The sequence below is a fragment of the Myotis myotis genome, unplaced genomic scaffold (genome assembly GCF_014108235.1).
Source record: "Myotis myotis isolate mMyoMyo1 unplaced genomic scaffold, mMyoMyo1.p scaffold_m19_p_1, whole genome shotgun sequence".
In the NCBI taxonomy this organism is placed as follows: Eukaryota; Metazoa; Chordata; class Mammalia; order Chiroptera; family Vespertilionidae; genus Myotis; species Myotis myotis.
Genome location: NW_023416313.1, coordinates 121,089,732 through 121,112,820, shown reverse-complemented (window position 1 = coordinate 121,112,820; position 23,089 = coordinate 121,089,732). Strand labels below are relative to the sequence as shown.

The following is a 23,089-nucleotide window of genomic DNA, read 5'->3' as shown; positions in this document are numbered from 1 at the left end:
TAATGCGGACTTTATAATCAAATAGGATAATTTCAAGAGAAACATCAAAAGTACTTTATTCAAAGTAATGTCCATCGCTAGCTACACATTTCCCCCATCTTTCAGGTAATTGTGGATACCGTCCCAAAAGAACTTTGCCTCAAACCATTCAGAGACTAATTTTCCACTTCTTCATACATTTTGAAGTGCTGCTCAGAAAGTGCGTGTGCCATAGATCGGAACAAGTGGTAATCTGAAGGAGCAAGGTCTGGTGAATACAGCAGGTGGGTTAATACTTCACAGGCAAGATCTTTTAATGTGTCTTTAACTGGTTTTGAAGTGTGTGATAGTGCACTATCATGAAGCAACTTTGCCGTTCTTCTGGCCCATTCTGGTCATTTTACGATCAAAGTGTGGTTCAAATTGACCTGGACAGTCTTTATCTTTTAATTTCACATTGAAATCATCACTTTTAAAGTGTTTAAACTAGTGTTCACAAGTATCTTGAGATGGAGCATGTTCACCATAAGCTTCCCGAAGTATACGATAACTTTCAGCAGCACTTTTCTTCAAAATAAAAAATTAAAACTTCCCACAAATGCTCTTTTTTTTTGCATGAAATTCAACACTTTTAAGCGTAAAAATATCTATGATGTTAACACCTTCAGAAAATTTGACATGAAATTTTGAAGCTTGTTGTCAATACAACAAAATAGCATACATATCAAATCGCATATATATCAACATATGTGTAACTCCATCTATTGAAAAAAATCCACATTATCGACCAGTACACCTAGTATGTGGAAAATGCCCACAATAATCATAATGAAATTCCCAAGAGAATAAAACAACCCATCTGGGATAATGGGGACTAGTAGCAAAGTTTAGACCTTAAGATCAGAATTTTGGAATCAGACTTCCTGGGTTTGAGTTCTGGCTGTAATAATATATACACTTTGGGCAGATACTTAAACTCTTAGTACTCAGATTTCCTGTTTGCAAAGTGTGGATAATATAATTCCCTACTTCATGAGGATGTGGTAAAGACTAAGTATAAGCCAAGAAAGCACATAGCAAAGTACCTGGTACATGAGTAAACAATCAATAAACATTAGTGAGTGCTGTAAATACTGACAAGAGCAAACTAAAAGCATTTTCAATATATTATAGAAGATAATAAAGCTAAGAGTTCAATAAAGCACTGATTGTGATTTTTAAAATGTTTTTATTGATTTTAGAGAGAGAGGGGAAGGAAGAGGAAAGAAGAGGAAGAGAAACATCGGCTGCCTCCTGCACACCCCCTACTGAGAATTGAGCTCACAACCTGGGCATGTGCCATGACCAGGAATCAAACTGGTGGCCTCTCAGAGCATGGAATGACACCTAACCAACTGAACCACACTGGCCAGGGATGATTGTCATTTTTAAATCTTTTTTTTCTTTCTTTCTTTGTTTATTCTTTTTTTCTAAATCAAGGCTTTTAAAACCAACTAATTGAGCATTTAACTCAAGATAGCTGGCCAGATTTGTGAGTGCCATTAAAAGTTACTAGTAAACTGGAATTCTCAAAAGTCTCAATATCAATATGTGACAAGGGGCAAATTAATCTTTTAGTAAAACCTTCATTTACACCATGTTTAAAATGAGAATAGAGTTCCAGCAAACTAAGTGCAGCCTCCTGCTCCCACCTATATCAGAGAAATGACAGGAGTTGCACTTTTAAATATTCCATTGTGGCCAGTAGTCCTTGGACCTGTAGAAAGTGAAAAAAGATAGCAAGAAGACTGGGTAGCATAGAAAAATAAAACTACAGAACCAAATGCAAAAGACAAAGAATTTCTATAAGGAGAGAGAAAGTGAAGGAAGACAGGCAAAAAGTGGCATACACTGAGTGCTGGATGCAGCACAGAGGCAGACAAAACCAACAAGGTCATCGGGAGAACAAACCAGTCTCTGGAGCCAGGCAACAAGAGCAACTCTGTGTCTGTCCCACTGGAGCAGTAAATGTCCTGCCTGAGGAGGTGAGCAAGGGAAGCCTCTATACCCAGATGACTGCTGCAGCACTCACCTGAGAACACCACCTAGGTTCTCCCCACTGCCACCTCAAAAAGGCACTAGAAAATCAAGGACACATTTTACCCTCAGATTAACAAGATCTATACTAATAAAAGGGTAATATGCTAATTAGACCAGACATATCCCGGTCATCCTTCTGGATGTCCTTCCAGACAAAGCCACGGTGGCAGGGGCCGAGGCAGAGGCGGTTAGGGGTGGCCAGGCGAGCAGGGGGGCAGTTAGGGGGCGACCAGGCCAGCAGGGGGGCAGTTAGGAGGCGACCAGGCCAGCAGGGGGGCAGTTAGGGGGTGACCAGGCCAGCAGAGCTGAAGTTAGGGGGCAACCAGGCCAGCAGAGTGGCAGTTAAGAAGCGACCAGGCCAGCAGGGGGGCAGTTAGGAGGCAACCAGGCCAGCAGGGGACCAGTTAGGGGGTGATCAGACTGGCAAGCAGAGGCAGTTAGGGGATGATCAGGCCGGCAGAGCAGCAGTTAAGGGGTAACCAGGCTGGCAGAGCATCAGTTAGGAGGCAACCAGGCCGGCAGGGGACCAGTTAGAAGGTGATCAGACTGGCAAGCAGAGGCAGTTAGGGGCGATCAGGCAGGCAGGCAGGTGAGCAGTTAGGAGCCAGAGGTCCCGAATTCAAGAGGGATGTTCTGGATTGGAGAGAGTACAGGCCTGGCTGAGGGACAACCCCCACTTGCACGAATTTCATGCACCAGGCCTCTAGTTTAAAAATATCAAGCATTGGTGAGTGGTAGAGGAAACAGATCTTCTCAGACTCTACTTTTGGAAAAACAGGTACTTTACAGGGCAAACTGGGAAAAGTCTAAATGCACAAACTCTATGATTTTAGACAAATAATTGTATATGTGCACAATAGAAACAAGAGTTGCATTAGTGAAAAAACTGGAAACAACCAAATATATATAACTAGGAGCATTTAATAACATGAGGTAGAACCATACCAAATAGTATATAGTAGTTTAAAAAGAATTATGTACAATAGACACGCTCCCAGGACCAAACTGGATTTACAACTAAAATACAAAAAAGCCATCCTAAATAATCAACTGAAGACTACCTAGAGATAACCCTGATAACCAAGGATGGAAAGTGGAGACCACATACAGACTGGTTGGAAGGGCAGAGGTGCAAAAGGGCTGGCCGAGCTCCCACAGACAGCAGCTGAAGTTCCAGAGAGATATCTCAGTTGTTGGGGATGACCACTAAGAACTCTGGGATCTAAACCCCAAGCTGGACCCCCAGCAGAGAGCATCAGAAGTGTCCACATAACATATGGTTGTGAAAGGCAGCAGGGCTACTGTCTGCCAGGGAAAGATGGCTGAAAATGCATGCACCCTCATAAAGGGCCAATGCACAAAATTTCATGTGTAGCCACTCACCTTGTGAGAAAGGGCAGAGTGGACTGGAGCTGTGTGAGCAGATGCCAGGGTTAGGGGCTCTGAGGTTAGTCCTTGCAGAACTGTCACAACATTTTCCATTGCTTAGTCAGTCGTTCCCTCACACTGCAGAAGACATCTTTCTCTCTCAGGCAGACCTTTGCTATTTAGGCCTGGAAGGGGGGGCAATTGACCCACACTATTGGAAAACTCCTGGCCTACCATCTGGGGTTTCTGTGGGCCTTTAAGAGACTGAGAATAACAATTAACTTTCAGGCAGAAGCAATTGCCCCACCCAGTTGAGAAATCACTCCCCCCACCTGTGGACAATTGCCCGAGGCTACTCAAGACTGAATCCGATCAATCTACAGACAGAGGTGAGTCTCTGGAGGCTTTGTATCTTTGTCTAATATAATTAGTCAGAAACAACATTTGACACTGTCCTGCACTAGACTGGGAGACATAGCAGATCTACCTAACACATAGGTACAAACCCAAACAGGTAGCCAAAATGGGGAGAGAGAAAAAATCCCCAAACAAAAGAAGAAGAGAATTTTCCAGAAACAGAGATAAATGAAATGGAGATAAGAAATTTATCAGATATAGAGTTCAGAATAAGAATGGCAAAGAGGCTCAACAATATGAGAAAAGATATAGTAACTATGAACAATGACATAGTACTAATAAAGAACACATTGGAAGTAATACAAAGCTGATGCAGGAAAGCCAAGGACTGGATCAGTGAATTAGAACAGTGGTCGGCAAACTGCGGCTCAAGAGCCACATGTGGCTCTTTGGCCCCTTGAGTGCGGCCACGAAGTTTCAATCACACTGTACGTGCATGCCCGCATGTGGTGTTTTGTGGAAGAGCCACACTCAAGGGGCCACAGTTTGCCGACCACTGAATTAGAAGATAGGACAGAAAACAATCACTCAAAAAGAAAAAGAAATTAAAAAACAGGAGGACAGCTTAAGGGAGCTGTGGGACATCATGAAACATAACAATAGTCGAATAGGTGTGCCAAAAGGAGAAGAACATGAGTAAGGGATAGAAAACATGTTTACAGAAACAATGGCAGAAAATTTCCCTAACCTGGTGAAGGAAAAAGTCACACGAGTCCAGGAAGCACAGAGAGTCCCAAGCATGAAGAACCCAAGTAGGTCCACACCCAGACACATCAAAATTAAAATGCCCCAAATTAAAGACAGAGAGAATCTTAGAGGCAGCAAGAGAAAAGCAATTTGTTACCTACAAAGGAGCTCCCATAAGGCTGTAGGCTGATTTCTCATCAGAAACTCTACAGGCCAGAAGGCAATGGCATGAAGTACTCAAGGTAATGGAAAGCAAGGATCTAAAACCAAGATTACAATATCCAGCAAGACTATCATTCAAAATAGATGGTCAAATAAAAAGCTTCCCAGACAAAAAAAGGCTAAAGGATTTTATTACCACCAAACCAGCACTACAATAAATGCTAAAGGGACTGCTGTAATGAGAAGAAATATAGAAAGAAACATAGGCATACAGAATAAAAATGGCAATAAGTAAGAATCTATCAATAATAACCTTTAATGGAAATGCATTAAATCCTCCAATCAAAGACATAAGGTAGCTAAATGGATACAAAAACATACTCAACTATATGCTGTCTACAAGAGACTCACCTGAAAACAAAAGATTCACACAGGATGAGAGTGAAGGGATGGAAAAAAAATTTCCATGCAAATGGAAATGAAAAACAAAGCTGGGGTAGCGATACCCATATCTGACAAAATAGATTTCAACATAAAGGCCAAAACAAGAGACCACAAAGGTCACTACATAATTCTAAAGAGATCCATCCAACAAGAGGATATAACACTGGTAAACATATATACACCCAATACAGGAACACCTAAATATATATAAAAAAAACTTCTAGAGAACAACAATACAGTCATACTAGGGGACTTTAACACCCCAGTAACTTCAATGGATAGATTTTCCAGGGGTTCGAGCCACATTTAGGGCACATAAAAGAATCAACCAATGCATGCATAAATAAGTGGAAAAACAAATCTCTTTCTCTCTCTCCTTTCTCCCTCCTTCCCTCCCTTCCTCTCTCTCCACCTTCTTCTCTCTAAAATCAATTTAAAAATGTTTTCAATCTCAATAAGCTAAAAAATATTAGTATTTACCATTAGTGGCTACTATAATTAGAAAAAAACAGTCATTATTTTTAAAAAATCTACACTTTTGCCAGAGGAAACCAACCTGAGTCTGAGTAAGCTCTGGACTGCAATTTGCAATAAATATAGAGGACAATAAAACATATTTAAAATTGTACCTCATGTGTGCAATCAGTAAAACCCAGACCATGGGAAAATCTAAAGATCCAATGGCCAGGTTTCATCAACAAATAAATTACGAGGGAAAAAAATGGAGAGGGAAACTTTGATTAAAAGATTTAAAAGACGTACATGTAAAGTTTTGTGTGTTTTTTTAATTCTCACCCAAGGTTATGGTGTTATTGATTAATTTTTATAGAGAGGAAGGGAGAGAGAGAAACAGGGAAGGAAAAACCATTGATGTGAGAGAGAAATATTGATCGGCTGCCTCCCAACAGGGGATTAAACCCACAACCTAGGTATGTACCCTGACTGGGAATTGAACCCACAACATTTTGATGTATGGGATGAAGTTCCAACCAACTGAGCCACCTGGCCAGGGATAAGTTATTTTAGAATGGACAAGACTAAACTATAGAGTCTATAAATGCACACAACAGTGATAAAACCATACAGAAATAGAGGAAAGTGATTACCCTAAAAGTCAGAATATTGGCAATTTTTGGAGAGAGGGTATGGGACACATGTGTTTTAGGAGTGGCTGGCATAATTCTATTTCTTGATTTGGGTGCTAGTAACAACAGTATTCACGTTATAATAAATTCATTAAGCTATACAACTTGTTGTAAGGTTTTCTATATCTGTATTTTATTTTACACTAGTAAAGTTAAATAACATACACCAAAAAAATCCCCAAACGTCCAACGGAAAATTTGTACAACAATATTAATATGTGACAGAATAAGGAAAGAGAGAACAAGATGGATAGTTATATATAAAATGAGAAAAATAATTAACCATGACCAAAATAATCATAATATTTATTCAACTAGCAACAGAGGCTCAAATGTATAAAACAAAAACTAAGAATTACTTAAAGAAAATCAAAAAATCTAAATATAAGCTAGAAAAGCTAGGAGATTTCAAAAAATAACTATCAGAAGCTGAGAAATACAAAAAAATAAAGACTATTAAGTTAGATTTTATTATTACCTAAGATTATATTTTCCCCAATGAAATCTAATGTCTTAATAATTAATAAATAGTAATAAATATATAAACATGTCAGAGAAAACAGAATACATCTATGAATATTGTGTCAAGAGTCTGCAATCAGTCCTGGGAAAGTAAAATTGCATAACCCTTAAGGGTATAAAAAACCTATTCCTACCAAAAAACCTGTCAAATATATTGCAGATTTGAAGAATAGTTATGTTAACTGTATCCATTAGCAACTGTCAAAACGTTGAGTTGACAAGCTTTTTAACATTGTCATTTAGTAACCTGATTTACAATGGGGACAAAATCCTTTTGGCATCAAATGAAAAATAGCTAGCAGCCATATCACAGAAGTGTGTAATGATATTCCCTGAGGAACAAATTATCCCTCTATAGTATTTTGCTTCTTACTCCTAATTGCTCTCTTTTTTTAAAAAATGTTGTGCCCTGGCGGTTTGGAAGTGGTTAGACTGTGGGCCCGTGGACCTTAGGGTGGTGGGTCAAGGAGACGACATACCTTGGTTGCAGGCTGGATCTCTAGCCCCAGTCGGGGCACCTGCAGGAGGCAACCAATCAATATACCTCTCACATCGATGTTTCTCTCTCTCTCTCCCCATCTCCTCCCTTTCCCCCACCCCCACGCTCTCTAAAAAAAAAGAAAGAAAGAAAAGAAAAAAAATCAATGGAAAAAATATCCTGGGTAAGGATTAAAAAAAAAACAAAACTTCATTACTTAGAGTGGGAAATACTGGCAGAGTTATTCAACTATTGTTTCTTATTGCTATTCTTTTTTCTTTATTTAATTTTTGTTTGACTTTTACAGAGAGCAAGGAAGGGAGAGAGAGAAACAGTGATTTGTTGTTCTACTTTATTTATGCATTCATTGGTTGATTCTTGTATGTCCCCTGACTGGGGATCAAAACTGCATGCAACCTTAATTATTGGGACGATGCTCTAACTAACTGAGCTATCCAGCTAAAGCCCTTATTGTTATTCTTAAATGTTTTTTTGTTTTTTAAAATATATTTTATTGATTTTTTACAGAGAGGAAGGGAGAGGGATAGAGAGTTAGAAACATTGGATGAGAGAAACAACAATACAGTCATACTAGGGGACTTTAACACCCCAGTAACTTCAATGGATAGATTTTCCAGGGGTTCGAGCCACATTCAGGGCACATAAAAGAATCAACCAATGCATGCATAAATAAGTGGAAAAACAAATCTCTTTCTCTCTCTCCTTTCTCCCTCCTTCCCTCCCTTCCTCTCTCTCCACCTTCTTCTCTCTAAAATCAATTTAAAAATGTTTTCAATTGATAAGCTGACTCCTGCACACCCCCTACTGGGGATGTGCCTGCAACCAAGGTACATGCCCTTGACTGGAATCGATCCTGGGACCCTTCAGTCCGCAGGCCGACGTTCTATCCACTGAGCCAAACCGGCCAGGGCTCTTAAATGTTTTTAAAAATTATTAATGGAGTTCTAACAGCCCTACAATGTACTAATTGCTAATTTCTTTATTTCCTTTAACTGAAATTATCACATAGGAAATATTTTTTAAATATCAGGATTTCTAGTCATTGTAAGAGAAAGATACAGAATCACCTTCAAAATGCTGTCTCAACCTCCACACTATATAATCATACCTTAAGTCTGAGAATAAATATGCCAGCAAAAAAGAGTAACTTGGTTAAAAATTTTAAAGTTTTTCCCTCCCCGAAGATTCTGCACCCATTCCAGCCCAATCAAAAAACATTCTTGTCTCCCAGAACAAGGAATGAAAAGAAAAATAAGAGCCAAATAATGAAAGATATAATGGGGAAGGTCAACTAAGACAAAGTTGGTTCTTTGCAAAAATCCACCAAAATACATAAACCTCTAAAAAAAAAAGTGATCTAGAAAAGAAAGATGAAAATAAGCCATATTAAGAATAAAGACATTATTCCAGATGGGGGTTAAAAAAACACACAATACATTAAGTAATCAATCTTAACATTATGAGTAAAAAGACATGTTGATAAGCTTTAGTCCTTGATATATGAGAAGGGCACATAATCTGTGGTATTCTTCCCAAAAATCCAGTATCTATGTCTAATCATAAGAAAATATCAGACAAACCAAAATTGAGAGACATTATAAAAAATACCTGGCCACTACTCTTCAAAAAGTGTCAAGGTCAGCGCTCTCCCTCAGGGAGCATGCCCATGTCATTCCCTTCCCCCTTTCCTTCTCCCACTGGTACATGTCCCCTAACCTCTAAGGGATCCCATGAGACATACAACCAGGGGAACAATGGGCAGCAGCAATTTGTTCCAGGATAACCCCCTAAACCTGTCCCCAAGGCCCTTTTACTTGTGAGCCAAACCATCCCAGCCTAGGCTCTCCTGTTGATTCTTCTATGCCCTTTCTTATTTCAATGCCCTAAGTGTGTTTTTGCTGCAATCAACAAATTCTTACTTTCTTTTCTCCAAAAAAAAGAAGTGTCAAGGTCATAAAACCAAGGAAAGACTAAAAAAGAAAAAGGCTATCTTCAAACTGGTCATAAGCACAGATATGCAAAATGGGCTGGTCCCACATCCACATATGGTAGTTGAGAATATGGTGGTTGAGAATCCAGAGGGTATCTCAGCTGCAGAGGTCCCTCCTGGAGAGCCAGCCCCACACCAAGCTCTCCAGCCCAGAGTGACAGTGTCAGGAGCCCCCACAATATCAGGCTAAGAAAATCAGCAGGGATTCCGTTCATCCAGGTGAGATGGAAGGCTACTAGAAAACCAGGCATCCTCTTAAAGAGCTCACACGAAGACTCACTCCCTCACAGGCACTTAACCCGGGGCTGTGGCAAAAGGAGGATGGGGCTCAGGAGGTGCCAGATAAAGAGGAAGACTAAATTGTGTGGCTTCAGGGTGATAGCTATAGGGACAAACATGTCATTTCTGTATTGAGCCCTCCTGCCACATGGCCAAATCAGAATCCATATTAGTCTGATGAACACCATTCGGACCATCTGGTGATTCTGAGACCAGCCTCATCTAACTCACAACCTGAGGCTACTAGGTGTACCAGTTAATAATGCGGATTTCTTTCACTAGATGGAGTTACACATATGTGGATAATATGCAATTTGATATGTATGCTATTTTGTTGTACTGGCAGCAAGCTTCAAAACTTCATATGTCAAATTTGCTGAAGGTATTAACATCATAGATATTTTTATGCTTAAAAATGTCGAATTTCGTGCCAAAAATAGAGCATTTGTGGGAATTTTTAATTCATTACTTTATTTTGAAGAAAAAGTTATCGTATACTTCAGGAAGCTTATGGTGAACATGCTCCATCTCAAGATACTTGTGAACGCTGGTTTAAATGCTTTAAAAGTGATGAATTTGATGTGAAAGACAGAATGTCCAGGTCAACCAAAAAAATTTGAAGACCAACAATTACAAGCATGATTGGATAAAGATGCGTATCAAACTCAAAAACAACTTGCAGAAAGATTAAACGTTGCTCAGCAAACAACTTCCAATTGTTTACAAGCAATGGGAAAGATTTTAAAGGAAGGAAAATGGGTACCACATCCACTGAAGGAAAGACAAATGGAAAACCGAAAAGTCATCAGTAAAATATTGCTTCAACAGCAAAAACGAGTCTTTTTTGCATCGAATTGTGACTGGCGATGAAAAGTGGATTTATTTTGAGAATCCGAAATGCACAAAATCATGGGTTGATCCAGGTCAACCATTAACATCGACTGCAAGGCCAAATCACTTTGGAAAGAAGACAATGCTCTGTGTTTGGTGGGACCAGGAAGGTGTGTTGTATTATGAGCTTCTAAAACCAGGTGAAACCGTTAATACTGATCTCTACCAACAACAAATAATCAATTTGAACCACACTTTGATTGTGAAACAACCAGAATGGGCCAGAAGACACGGCAAAGTAATTTTGCTTCATGATAATGCACCATCACACACTTCAAAACCAGTTAAAGACACATTAAAAGATATTGCCTGGGAAGTATTAACCCGCCCACCATCTTCACCAGACCTTGTCAAATTACCACTTGTTCCAATCTATGGCACACGCACTTTCTGAGCAGCACTTCAAAACATACGAAGAAGTGGAAAATCGGGTCCCTGAATGGTTTGCCTCAAAACAAGAAAAGTTCTATTGGGACGGTATCCACAAATTACCTGAAATATGGGGGAAATGTGTATGTAGCTAGTGATGGACATTAGTTTGAATAAAGCATTTTTTATCTTTCTCTTGAAATTATCATGTTTTCTTTGATAACAAAATCCACCATTATTAACCGGTACACCTAGTAGACAACCTGCAGGCAGTGGCAGGCCTCGGGTGTCCTTTACTGAATAGTCCCAAGCCCAGTACAAGTGGCACCCGGCCTTGGTTTTGTAGCACAGGCAGCTATCAACCACAGATAACTTTATAGCTTCTACCAGGTAGTGCAGGGGCAATCATAGGCAGTGGCTGACCTTGGCCTGCACCAGAGAAGCCAGAACCAACACATCAAGTGGTTGACTTCATACCACAACAGAGCACCATCTGAATAACTCCACAAGCAACACACCCAAAGAAGGGTCTTGAAAGGCACCAGAGCCTGCTGGAACAAATCCCACTCTATCGAGTAATCCCCTTAATAACAGCTCCTAGGTCAGTGATGGCAAACCTTTTGAGCTCGGCATGTCAGCATTTTGAAAAACCCTAACTTAACTCTGGTGCCGTGTCACATATAGAAATTTTTTGATATTTGCAACCATAGTAAAACAAAGATTTATATTTTTGGTATTTATTTTATATATTTAAATGCCATTTAACAAAGTAAAATCAAATGAGTTCGCATGTCACCTCTGACACGCGTGTCATAGGTTCGCCATCACTGTCCTAGGTTGTGGTCATGCACTGCCAGTACTCACAGCCAGTCAGTCAGCCTGAGGGTAAATCCCACTCACTGACATGCTGATAAGGCTCCACTACAATAGGAAGGCACACACAACCCACATAAGGGACACTCATAAAGCACCAGGTGGACTGTGCCACTGGGCCCCTCAGGACACCTACTAAATAAGGCCACTACCAAGACCAGGAAATATAGCAGATCTACTTAATTACAAAACAAACACAGAGAGGCAGCCAAAATGAAAAGACAAAAAAACGTCCTAAATGAAAGAATAGAAGAAAACTCCAGAAACAAAAAAATGAAACAGAGGCAAGCAATCTAACAGATAAGAGTTCAAAACTGTGGTTATAAAGGATGCTCAGGGAACTTGGTGTTAAATTTAACAAACAGGTAATAAGCATAAAAAGACATGGAAACTTAAAGAACACAATTACTGAAATGAATATATTAGAAGGTATCAACAGCAGATTAGATGAAGCGAAGGACTGAATCCATATTTGGAAGACGAGGTAGCAGAAAACATCCAATCAGAAGAGCAAAAAGAAAAAGTATCCAAATAAATGAGAATAGTTTAAGGGACTTCTGGGACAACATCCAGCATAAGAATATCCACATCAGAGGGGTACCAGAGGTGAAGAGAAAGCAAGGGGCTGAAAAATATGTGAGCCCTGGCTGGAGTGGCTCAGTGGTTAAAGTGTTAGCCCATATACCAAAGAGTCATGGGTTTGATTTCCAGTCAAGGGTATGTACCTAGGTTGCAGGTTCCATTCCCCGGAGGCAACCATTTGATGTGTTTCTCTCATGTCAATGTTTCTGTTTCCCTCTCTCTCTCTTTCTCTCTCTCTCTCTCTTGCCGCACTCCCTCCATACCTTCTTTCTACTCTCTCTAAAAATTAATTTGGGGGCAGGGGGCAGGGAGAAAAATATTTGAATAAATAATGACCAAAAACTTTCCTAACCTGATGAAGGAAATAGATATGCAAATCCAGAAAGCACAGAGAGTCCCAAACAAGATGAACCCAAAGAGGCCCACACCAAGACACATCACAATTAAAATGCCAAAACTTAAAGACAGAGAGAATTTTCAAAGCAGCAAGAGAAAAGCAGTTACTTGTCTACAAGGGAGCTACCATAAGATTGTCTGTCAGTTGATTTCTAAACAGAAACTTTTCACGCCAGAAGGAACTGGCAGGAAATATTCAAAGTAATGAAAGGAAAGGAACTACAACCAAGACTATTCTACCCAGCAACACTATAATTTAAAATGAAAGGGGAGACAAAGAACTTCCCAGAAGAAAAAAAAAAAGCTAAAGATGTTTATCACTACCAACCAGTATTACAGGAAATGTTAAGGATGTCTTTAAGAAATAGGGGGGTGGGGGAGAGGAGAATAAACACATAAATATCGATAATAAACTGGCAATAACTATGTACCTCCAACCAAAGACACAAGTGGCTGAATGGTTAAGAAAACAAGATGCTTACATATGCTATCTATAAGAGATTCAACTTCAGATCTAAAGACATACACAGACAAAGTAAATGGATGGAAAAGATATTTCATGCAAATGGAAGCAAAAAGGATGGGGTAGCAATACTTACATCAGACAAAACAGACTTTAAAACAATGGCTATAACAAGAGTTAAAAAAAGGACAGTTCATAATGGATATTATGGAACTTACTAGAGGCCCGGTGCACAAAAATTTGTGCACTCAGGGTGGAGGGGGGTCCCTCAGCCCGGCCTGTGCCCTCTTGCAGTCTGGGACCCCTCAGGAGATAACGACCTGCTGACTTAGGCCTGCTCCCGGGTGGCAGAGGGCAGGCCCAATCCCTAGGTGCAGGCCCTGGTCAGGCTCAGAGCAGGGCTGATTGGGGATCTGGGGCGCCGCCACGTCATGCAGAGAGCAGAGCAGATCGGGAAGTTGCGATGCCACCCTCAGTCATGTTCAGGATAGGGCCTATTGGGGGGTTGGGGAACCGCCCCCTGTCACACTCAAGGCAGGGCCCATCAGGGGGTTGGGGAGCTCCCCCCTGTGATGCACAGAGCAGGGCGGATCAGGGGGTTGGGGCGTCGCCACTGTCTCACTCAGGGCAGGGCCAATGGGGAGGTTATGGCTCTATCCCATCACACACAGAGCAGAGCCCGTGGAGGGGGGGTTGGGGCACCGCCCTCTATCACCCACAGAGCAGGGCCGATCAGGGGTCTGGGGCACCACCACTCTCACTCTCAGGGGAGGGCCGATGGGGAGGTTATGGCTCTACCCCATCACACACAGAGCAGGGCCCGTGGGGGGGGGGGGTGTTGGGGCGCCTCACCCTGTCACACACAGAGCAGGGCCGATCAGGGGGTTTGGGCGCTGCCCCCTGTCACACTGATCCCGGTGCCGGGAGGCCTCGCGGCTTCGCTGATCCTGGTGCTGGGAGGCATATTACCCTTTTACTATATAGGATAGAGGCTTGGTGCATGGGTGGGGGCTGGCTGTTTTGCGCTGAAGGGTGTCCTGGATCAGGGTGGGGGTCCCCACTGGGGTGCCTGGCCAGCCAGGGTGAGGGGATGATGGCTGTTTGCAGCTGGTCACACACCCTTCAGGGTAGGGGTCCCCACTGGGGTGCCTGGCCTGTCTGGGTGAGGGGCTCAGGGCCGTTTTCAGGCTGGCGGGTGACTGAAGCTCCCAACTGCTCCTTTTTTTCTTTTTTTTTATTCTGGGCCAGCTTTAGCTCTGAGGCTTGTCTCCAGCTCTTAGGCCTCTGCTGCTGAAACCAGGTATCTGGTTTGTTTGGGTTCTATAATCGAAACACTGTTTCAACTCCAGCTCTGAGATCCCGGTGGGCTGAAAGTAGGTTTCTGGGGTTTTGTTTAGCTTTTGTAACAATATTTCAAACTGCAAGCTCAGAGGCCGGCAAGGCAGGTGGGGAATGTTGGTTTCCTCCATCACTGAAGCAAGCAAGCCTCATGTTCCCTTCAAGCTGCCTGGCTGCCAGCCGCCATCTTGGCTGGCAGTTAATTTGCATATCGCCCTGATTAGTCAATGGGAAGGGTAGCGGACGTATGCTAATTACCATGTTTCTCTTTTATTAGATAGGATAAACATTTATGTACCCAACACAGGAGCACCTAAATATATAAAGCAAATATTGAAGTACATAAAGGGAGGGATTGACAGTACTACAGTCATAATAGGGGACTTTAACACCCTATTGTCATGACTGGATAGAATTTTCAGACATGAAATCAACAAGGAAAGAGTGCCCTTAAATGACACACTAGACAAGATTAATTTAATTGATATTTTTAAAGTACTTCATGCCAAAGCAGCACAAGATATAGCCATTGTTTTAAAGTCTATTTTTTAAAATTTTTAATGATTTTTTTTGTTATAGCCATTGTTTTAAAGTCTATTTTTTAAAATTTAAAAAAAAAATTTAATTGTATTTATTGATTTTTAGAGAGAGAGAGAGGAAGGTGGAGAAAAAGTGATTTGTTATTCCACTTATTTATGCATGCATTGGTTGATTCTTTAAGTGCCCTGACGGGGATCAAACCCAGAACCTTGGTGTATCGAGACAATGCTCTAACCAACTGAGCTACCTGGCCAGGGTAGAATATACATTCTTTTCAAGTACACATGGAATCAGATTATTTACAATAGCCAAGATATGGAAGCAACCTAACTGCCCATCAATGGATGACTGAATAAGAAGTTGTGGTAGGCCCTGACCAGTTTGGCTCAGTGGGTAGAGCATCAGCCTGCGAACTGAAGGGTCCCAGGTTCTATTCCGGTCAAGGGCATGTACCTTGGTTGCGGGCACATCCTGAGTAGGGGGTGTGCGGGAGGTAGCTGATCGATGTTTCTCTCTCATCGATGTTTCTAACTCTCTATCCCTCTCCCTTCCTCTCTGTAAAAAATCAAAATATTTTTTTTTTAAGAAGAAGTTGTGGTAGGAAATATTACTTGGCCATAAAAAAAGGAAATCTTAACATTTGAAACAATATGGATGGACCTAGAGGGTATTTATACTAAGTGAGATAAGTCAGACAAAAAAAGAAAAATACCATGTGATTCCACATATATGTGGAATTTAAAGAACAAAATAAACTAACAGAACAGAAACAGAATCATAGACACAGAGAACAAACTGATCATTGCCAGATGGAAGGGGGTTAGGGCGTAAGTGAAAAAGGGCAGGGATTCAGAGACTTGACTTGAGGTGGTGAACCTATATAATTTTGTTAACCTGTGTCACCCCAATAATAAATTCAATAAAAAGGAAAAACAGGGGAGGAAGGTATTAAGTACTACAAATTGACAATTACAAAGCAGTCATAGGTATGTAAAGTACAGTTAAAGGAAAACAGTCAATAATATTGTAATAACTATGTATGATGCCAGGTAGGTATTAGACTTATCAGAGGATCACTTTGTAAAGTATATGAAATGTCTAACTACTATGCTATATACCTAAACTAATCCTATATAATAAAAGCCTAATATGCAAATCCGACAGCGGAATGACCGGTCATTATGACACACACTGACCACCAGGGACAGACGCTCAACCCAGGAGCTGTCCCCTGGTGGTCAGTGCACTCCCATGGGGGGAGTGCCACTCAACCAGAAGCCCTGAGCCAGGCTCACAGCTGGCGAGTGCAGCAGCGGTGGCGAGAACCTCTCCCATCTCCACAGCAGTACTAAGGATGTCAGACTGATGGCCTACCATCAGTCAGACATCCCCCGAGGGCTCCTGAACTACTAGAGGGTGCAGGCTGGGCTGAGATACGCCCCCCACAAGTGCATGATTTTCATGCACTACGCCTCTAGTATAAAATAATATTGAATATCAACTATAACTTAAAAAAAGAAGAAAAAAATAAATTCTCACAGAGTAGAAGAGATAAGACACACATGACAGTTAAATGCAATGTAGTGACTTGGATTGATTCCTGGGACAAAATAATTACATCAGAGAAAAATCTGGGAAAATGCAAGTCTGTCATTTAGTTCATTGTATTACACTAATGTTCACAAACATACCTTGGGTTATAAGATGGTGATAGTAGAGAAGCTGAGTGAAGGAGTGCAGAGACTAGTTTTGCAATTCTTCTATAAATCTAAAGTTACTTCAAATAGAAAATGACTTTCCAACAATTTTGAAAAAATAATTCACAACAGATTTAAGAAGAAATATAAATTTGACTAGTCTTAACACTACTGAAAAACCTGCAGCAGTGTTAAAGATACTAATTCTTTTTTTTAACCTTCTTACAAAGAAACCCTAGGTCCAGATGGTTTGGAAGGGAATTTTACTAAACATAAAAAAATTGATCATGCCGAAACCGGTTTGGCTCAGTGGATAGAGCGTCGGCCTGCGGACTGAAGGGTCCCGGGTTCGGTTCCGGTCAGGGGCATGTGCCTTGGTTGCGGGCGCATCCCCAGTGGGGAGTGTGCAGGAGGCAGCTGGTCGATGTTTCTCTCTCATCGATGTTTCTGACTCTGTCTCTCTCCTTTCCTCTCTGTAAAAACTCAATAAAATATATTTTTTTAAAAAAACTGATCATTCAAATTTCATACAAAGTCTTTTATTTAAAAGAAAAAGAAAAAAACAGGCCCTACTACAGCCTATAACAGTGGTCAGCAAACTGGCCCCTTGAGTGTGGCTCTTCCACAAAATACCACATGTGGGCACGCACGTACAGTGTGATTGAAACTTCATGGCCCATGCCATGGGGCCAAAGAGCCACATGTGGCTCGCGAGCCGTGGTTTGCCGACCACTGGCCTATAATTATAAGCCTGATACCAAACCCAAAGACATTATGAAGAAGAATATTACAGGCTCTCCTATTCATAAATAGAGGTGCATAACTGTAAATAAAACCAGAAGCCTGGTGCATGAATTCGTGCACGGGTGGGATCTCTCTGGGTGGCCTGCAGGGAATGGGCCAAAACCCACAGTCCAACACCGCCTGCAGCTACTACCTGCCACTCCCACTCATCCCTGCCCCACTGTGCCTGCTGCAGGCTTGTGCCCAATCAATCCCGATCAGGAGAGGCTCGCACTGCCACAGCAGTGCTCTCCAGCCATAAGCCCTGCGTCTGGCACCTTCCCAAGGGGAGTGGCCTGCGGGATCGGGCTGAAACTGGTTCTCCAACATCCCTCAAAGCTTCCTGGATTGTGAGAGGGCACAGGCCAGGCTGAGGGACACCACCGGTGCACAATCGGGCCGGGGAGGGACTGCGGGAGGGCTCCAGGGCATGTCCAGCCCATCTCGCTCAATCCTGATCGGCCGGACCCCAGCAGCAGGCTAACCTACTGGTCGGAGTATCTGCCCCCTGGTGGTCAGTGCACGTCATAATGAGCGGTTGAGCAGCCTTAGCATATCATTAGCATATTATGCTTTGATTGGTTGTTCGGTTGTTCTACCGTTGGTCTATTTGCATATTACCCTTTTATTATATACGATATTTGCAAATAAAATGCAACAGTGGGTAAAAATTATAATAGACAAACACCAACCTGGCTAAGAGAAGAAGCCTGATACTAAGGAGAAGAAACCTGATACTAAGCTGAAGAAGAAGACTGATGCTGGCAGCAAGGTTAAGGCGCCTAAGAAGGGGAAGCCCCACTGCCGCTGAAACCTCATCCTCATCAGAGGAATTGGCAGATATTCCCGGTTGGCTATGTATCCCCGAAAGGCCATGTATAAGAGGAAGTATTCGGCAGCTAAATCCAGGACTGAAAAAAAAAGAAGAAAGTTCTTGCTACTGTCACAAAACCAGTTGGTGGCGACAAGAAGAGTGGTACACGAGTAGTTACACTATGGAAAATTCCTAAATATAATCCTACTGAAGATGTGTCTCGAAAGCTGTTGAGCCATGGCAAGAAACCCTTCAGTCAGCATGTGAGGAAATTGCGGGCCAGCATCACTCCTGGGATGACTGTGATCATCCTCACCAGGCACCACAGAGGCAAGAGGGTAGTTTTCCTGAAGCAGCTTAGCAGTGGCTTGCTACCTGTGACTGGACCTCTGTCCCTTAATTGAGTTCCTCTGTGTAAAACACATCAGAAATTTGTCATCGCCACCTCCACCAAAATTGATATCAGTGATGTGAAAATCCCCAAACATCTCACTGATGCTTAATTCAAGAAGAAGCTGTGCAAGCCCAGACACCAGGAGGGCGAGATCTTCGACACAGAGAAAGAGAAATATGAGGTGACAGAACAGCACAAGGTTAACCAGAAGGCTGTGGACTCATAAATTCTGCCAAAAATAAAAGCTGTTCCTCAGCTCCAGGGCTACCACCACTCTCTGTTTTCTCTCACCAATGGGCTTTATCCTCACAAACTGGTGTTCTGAATTTCTTATAAGAACCCGCGTAAATAAATTAAAAAATAGAAACCAAACTGGGTTTTATCTCAGGTATGTAAAGATAATCTAATATTACAATATCTGCAAACATAATTGACCATATTGACTAAGAGGGGAAAAAACAATCACTCAATAGCAATATAAGTCATTTTCTAAATATTCAACACCAGAACCAAGATGGCAGCATAGGTAAGCACCTGTACTTGCTGCCTCTCACAACCACATCAAAACTCCAACTAAAATACAAAACAAATTTCATACAGAACCACAGGAAAGCTGGTTGAGTGGGAGTTATACAACTAGAAGGAAAGAAAAAAGTGCACTGAAACTGGTAGGAGGTGTGGAGGTACAGAAGTACAGAGGTACAGAGTCGCGCGCATGACAGGCTGGCAACTGGATGCACTGTGGAGGGAGATACAAGCTCCCAATTGCTCTGAACTCCAGTTCCAGGCGAGACTCTGGGGACCCAGATTCATATGGGGAGAAAGTGGACTGTCTGGCATCTGGCCGGAATGCAAGGGAAGCTTTCTCTCAGAGGTGTTGCCAGTGATCATCGTTCCTGCACGTTCCTGCACAGGGCTGCGGGACACAGAGACCCTGGGACCTCTCCAGGGAAGGGCTGACTAGCAACCATTGCTGTTTGTTCTGCCCTGGTGATTCACTGAGACCCCGCACCACCCAATTTACAACCCCACCCAAGCTGTGCACAGAGGACTTTGCATATGAATGGCCTGGCCTTTTGCAACCAAAAACCTAACAAACTGTACCTGGGTCAGAGGACTACAAAGCTTCCAAAAGGCCTAAGACCTGGCAATAGCAGCCTATATTGCTTCACAGCCGGGCCTCATCTGGGCACTTCCAAACTCCAAACAAAGAGGAGAAATCTGCAGATCTCTCTGTAGCTCCTGCTGGGTGGTCTCAGGCAGTGGCTGGCTTTGCACATCCTTGGGGATCCAAGAGACAGTGTACCCAGTGGTCAGTGTGAGATGATGTAAATTACAACTCCTCACATCCATAAGAGAAACACTCAAGGGGAATACTCAGTGAGCACCAAAGCCCCACTAAAGCAAGTCCCGCCCCATAAGGGTATCTCTAGCACAGCAGTTCTCCCATTGTAGTCACAGGTGGTCCTCACAGCCAATTGGCCTAGAGGTCAATTCCTCCCAGTGATACCAACAGCAATCAAAGCTTAACTACAACAAGACTGTGCACACAGCACACAAAGGGGTGCACCAAGAGTGTCCATCTCAGGTAATTGGGGAGGCTGAGCCACTGGGCCCTATAGGACACCTAGCACACAAGGCCACTCTATCAACAAAGGAAAGCAACCAAAATGCAGAGACAAAGAAACAGGTCACAAATGACAGAAACGGAGGAAAGCAAACTACTGGATATAGAGTTCAAAACCATGGTTATAAGGTTACTCAAGAATCTTCTAGAAATCTCTGAGAAATATAATGAGACCCTCAAGGATATGAAAAAGGACCAACTAGAAATTAAGCATACACTGACTGAAATAAAGAATTATATACAACAGCAGACTAGAGAATCCCAAGAATCAAGTCAAAGATTTGAAATACACAGAAGCAAAAAACACCCACCCAGAAAAGCAAAAAGAAAAAAGAATCCAAAAATATGAAGATAGTGTAAGGAGCCTCTGGGACAACTTCAACATCTGAATTATGAGGGTGCCAGAAGAAGAAGAGAGAGCAAGATACTGAAAACCTATTTGAAGAAATAATGACAGAAAACTTCCCCCACCTGGTGAAAAAAATAGACTTACAAGTCCAGGAAGTGCAGAGAACACCAAACAAAAGGAATCCAAAGAGGACCACACCAAGACATATCATAATTAAAATGCCAAGAGCAAAAGACAAAGAGAGAATCTTAAAAGCAGCAAGAGAAAAACAGTTACCTACAAGGGAGTACCCATACGACTGTCAGCTGATTTCTCAACAGAAACTATGGAAGCCAGAAGGGTGTGGCAAGAAATATTCAAAGTGATGAATAGCATTACCTACAACCAAGATTATTCTACCAAGCAAAGCTATCATTCAGAATTGAAGATCAGATAAAGAGTTTCACAGACAAGAAAAAGCTAAAGGAGTTCATCACAACCAAACCAGTATTATATGAAATGCTGAAGGGTATCCTTTAAGAAGAGGAGGAAGAAGAAAAAGGTAAAGATAAAAATTATGAACAACAAAGTGACAATAAATACATATCTATCAATAAGTGAATCTAAAAATCAAGTGAATAAAAAATCTGATGAACAGAATAAACTGGTGAATACAACAGAATCAGGGGCATAGAAAGGGAGTGGACTGACAATTCTTCTCGGGGGAAAGGGGTGCGGGGGTTGCAAGAAGAGAGTGGACAAAAATCTTACACCTATGGATGAGGACAGTGGGGGGGGTGGTTAAGGGCGTGGGGTGGGAACCAGGGTGAGGGGAGCTATGGGGAGAAAAAAGAGGAACTGTAATAATCTGAACAATGAAGATTTATTAAAAGATATAAAATAAAAATTCAACACCAATTCCAATTAATTTCATCATTCTGATAAAGAATATCTATTTAAAAACTAGCAAAATCATCATCTTAAATGGAAAAATGTTATACATGTAAACTTTAAAATCAAAAATGACCATGCTCTTTGTCTCAGGAGTACTCCTGTGCCTTTTCCTTTCTCCTCTTCTCCCTCTAAGAAATGTTGCCTTTGGCTTTCTCTCTCCTAAGAACCACGGGCTTTTCTTTTGCCTCTGTACCTTGTTTCCTGAGCCTATGCAACCCAGCTGGCTCACTTCAACTATCTCTTTAATGTTCTAAATAAACTTTCTCTTATAATTTGAACAAAAGAAAAATAAAATAAAATCAGAATGAGACAAAGATTCTCATTATCCAACACTTCTCTTCAATATTGCTTTGGGGTCTTAGAAAATGAGATGTGTGTACAGATGTCCACGTGCACACACACAGATTATTCAAGCTTACACAGAAAGCACAAAAATGTGCATAAATTATTAGAAATTATAGAATATCACAAGGTGGCTGAATACCAGATTTATACATGAGTCAGTTGTAGTTCTAAAACTAGCAGAAAACAAATAAAAGAGATAAAACTTTTGGAATAACATCAAAGAATACCAAGTATCTCTAAACAAATCTAACAAAAGCCTTCAGGACCTTTATAGATAAAGTTATAAAAACTTTCTGAGAAATTAAAGAAGGCACAATAAACAGATAGATATACGAGGTTCCTGGATAGAAAGATTTAATACTGTGAAGATATAAATTCTCTCCAAACTAACTTAAAGATTCAATTCCATTTCAAACCCACAGGAAAAAAAATTTTTTTAAGGTAATTTACAATCACCTCTAAAAAGGTGACTATATATGTAAAAAGTGCAAAAGAACACTCAGAACACTTTTGGCTTATGGAGGGCAATCTTGTCTTACCAGATAGCAAGGCTTATTACTAGTAAGGTACTACAGCAGTGATGGCGAACCTTTTGAGCTCGGCGTGTCAGCATTTTGAAAAACCCTAACTTAACTCTGGTGCCGTGTCACATATAGAAATTTTTTGATATTTACAACCATAGTAAAACAAAGACTTATATTTATTTTATATATTTAAATGCCATTTAACAGAGAAAAATCAACCAAAACAATGAGTTCGGGTGTCACCTCTGATACGCGTGTCATATGTTTGCCATCACTGTACTAGAGGCTCAACACATGAAATTTGTGGGTGGGTACAGTCCCTAGGCCTGGCCTGCGATCAGGGCCATCTTCCCTGGCTGCCTGCAGCTGGCCCTGCTCCCCACCGCCACCCATCCCCGTTTCCCAATTCGCATTCAGGTGACTGCAGCCTGCCAGCCGGGGAAAGGAACTGAGAGGTTAGCCATTCCACCCATTCACTGGCCCCGAACCCCAGTTCCCTGTCCACCATCGGGCGATTGGAGCCTGACGGGCAGGGAAAGGGAGTGAGAGGTCAGCCATTCCCACCCGCTTGCCAGCCCCAACCCCACCATGGGTTGCCTT

The 23,089-nt window shown here is 41.7% G+C and overlaps 1 protein-coding gene and 1 pseudogene across 6 annotated transcripts in view; one reads left to right on the top strand and one right to left on the bottom strand.

Annotated features, from left to right (window-relative positions):
* CUL2 (cullin 2) overlaps positions 1-23,089 on the bottom strand; it is a 172,872-nt gene that overhangs the window by 65,393 nt on the left and 84,390 nt on the right. The gene's annotated exons all lie outside the window — the stretch shown is intronic.
* Positions 16,066-19,045, top strand: LOC118671624 (annotated as a pseudogene).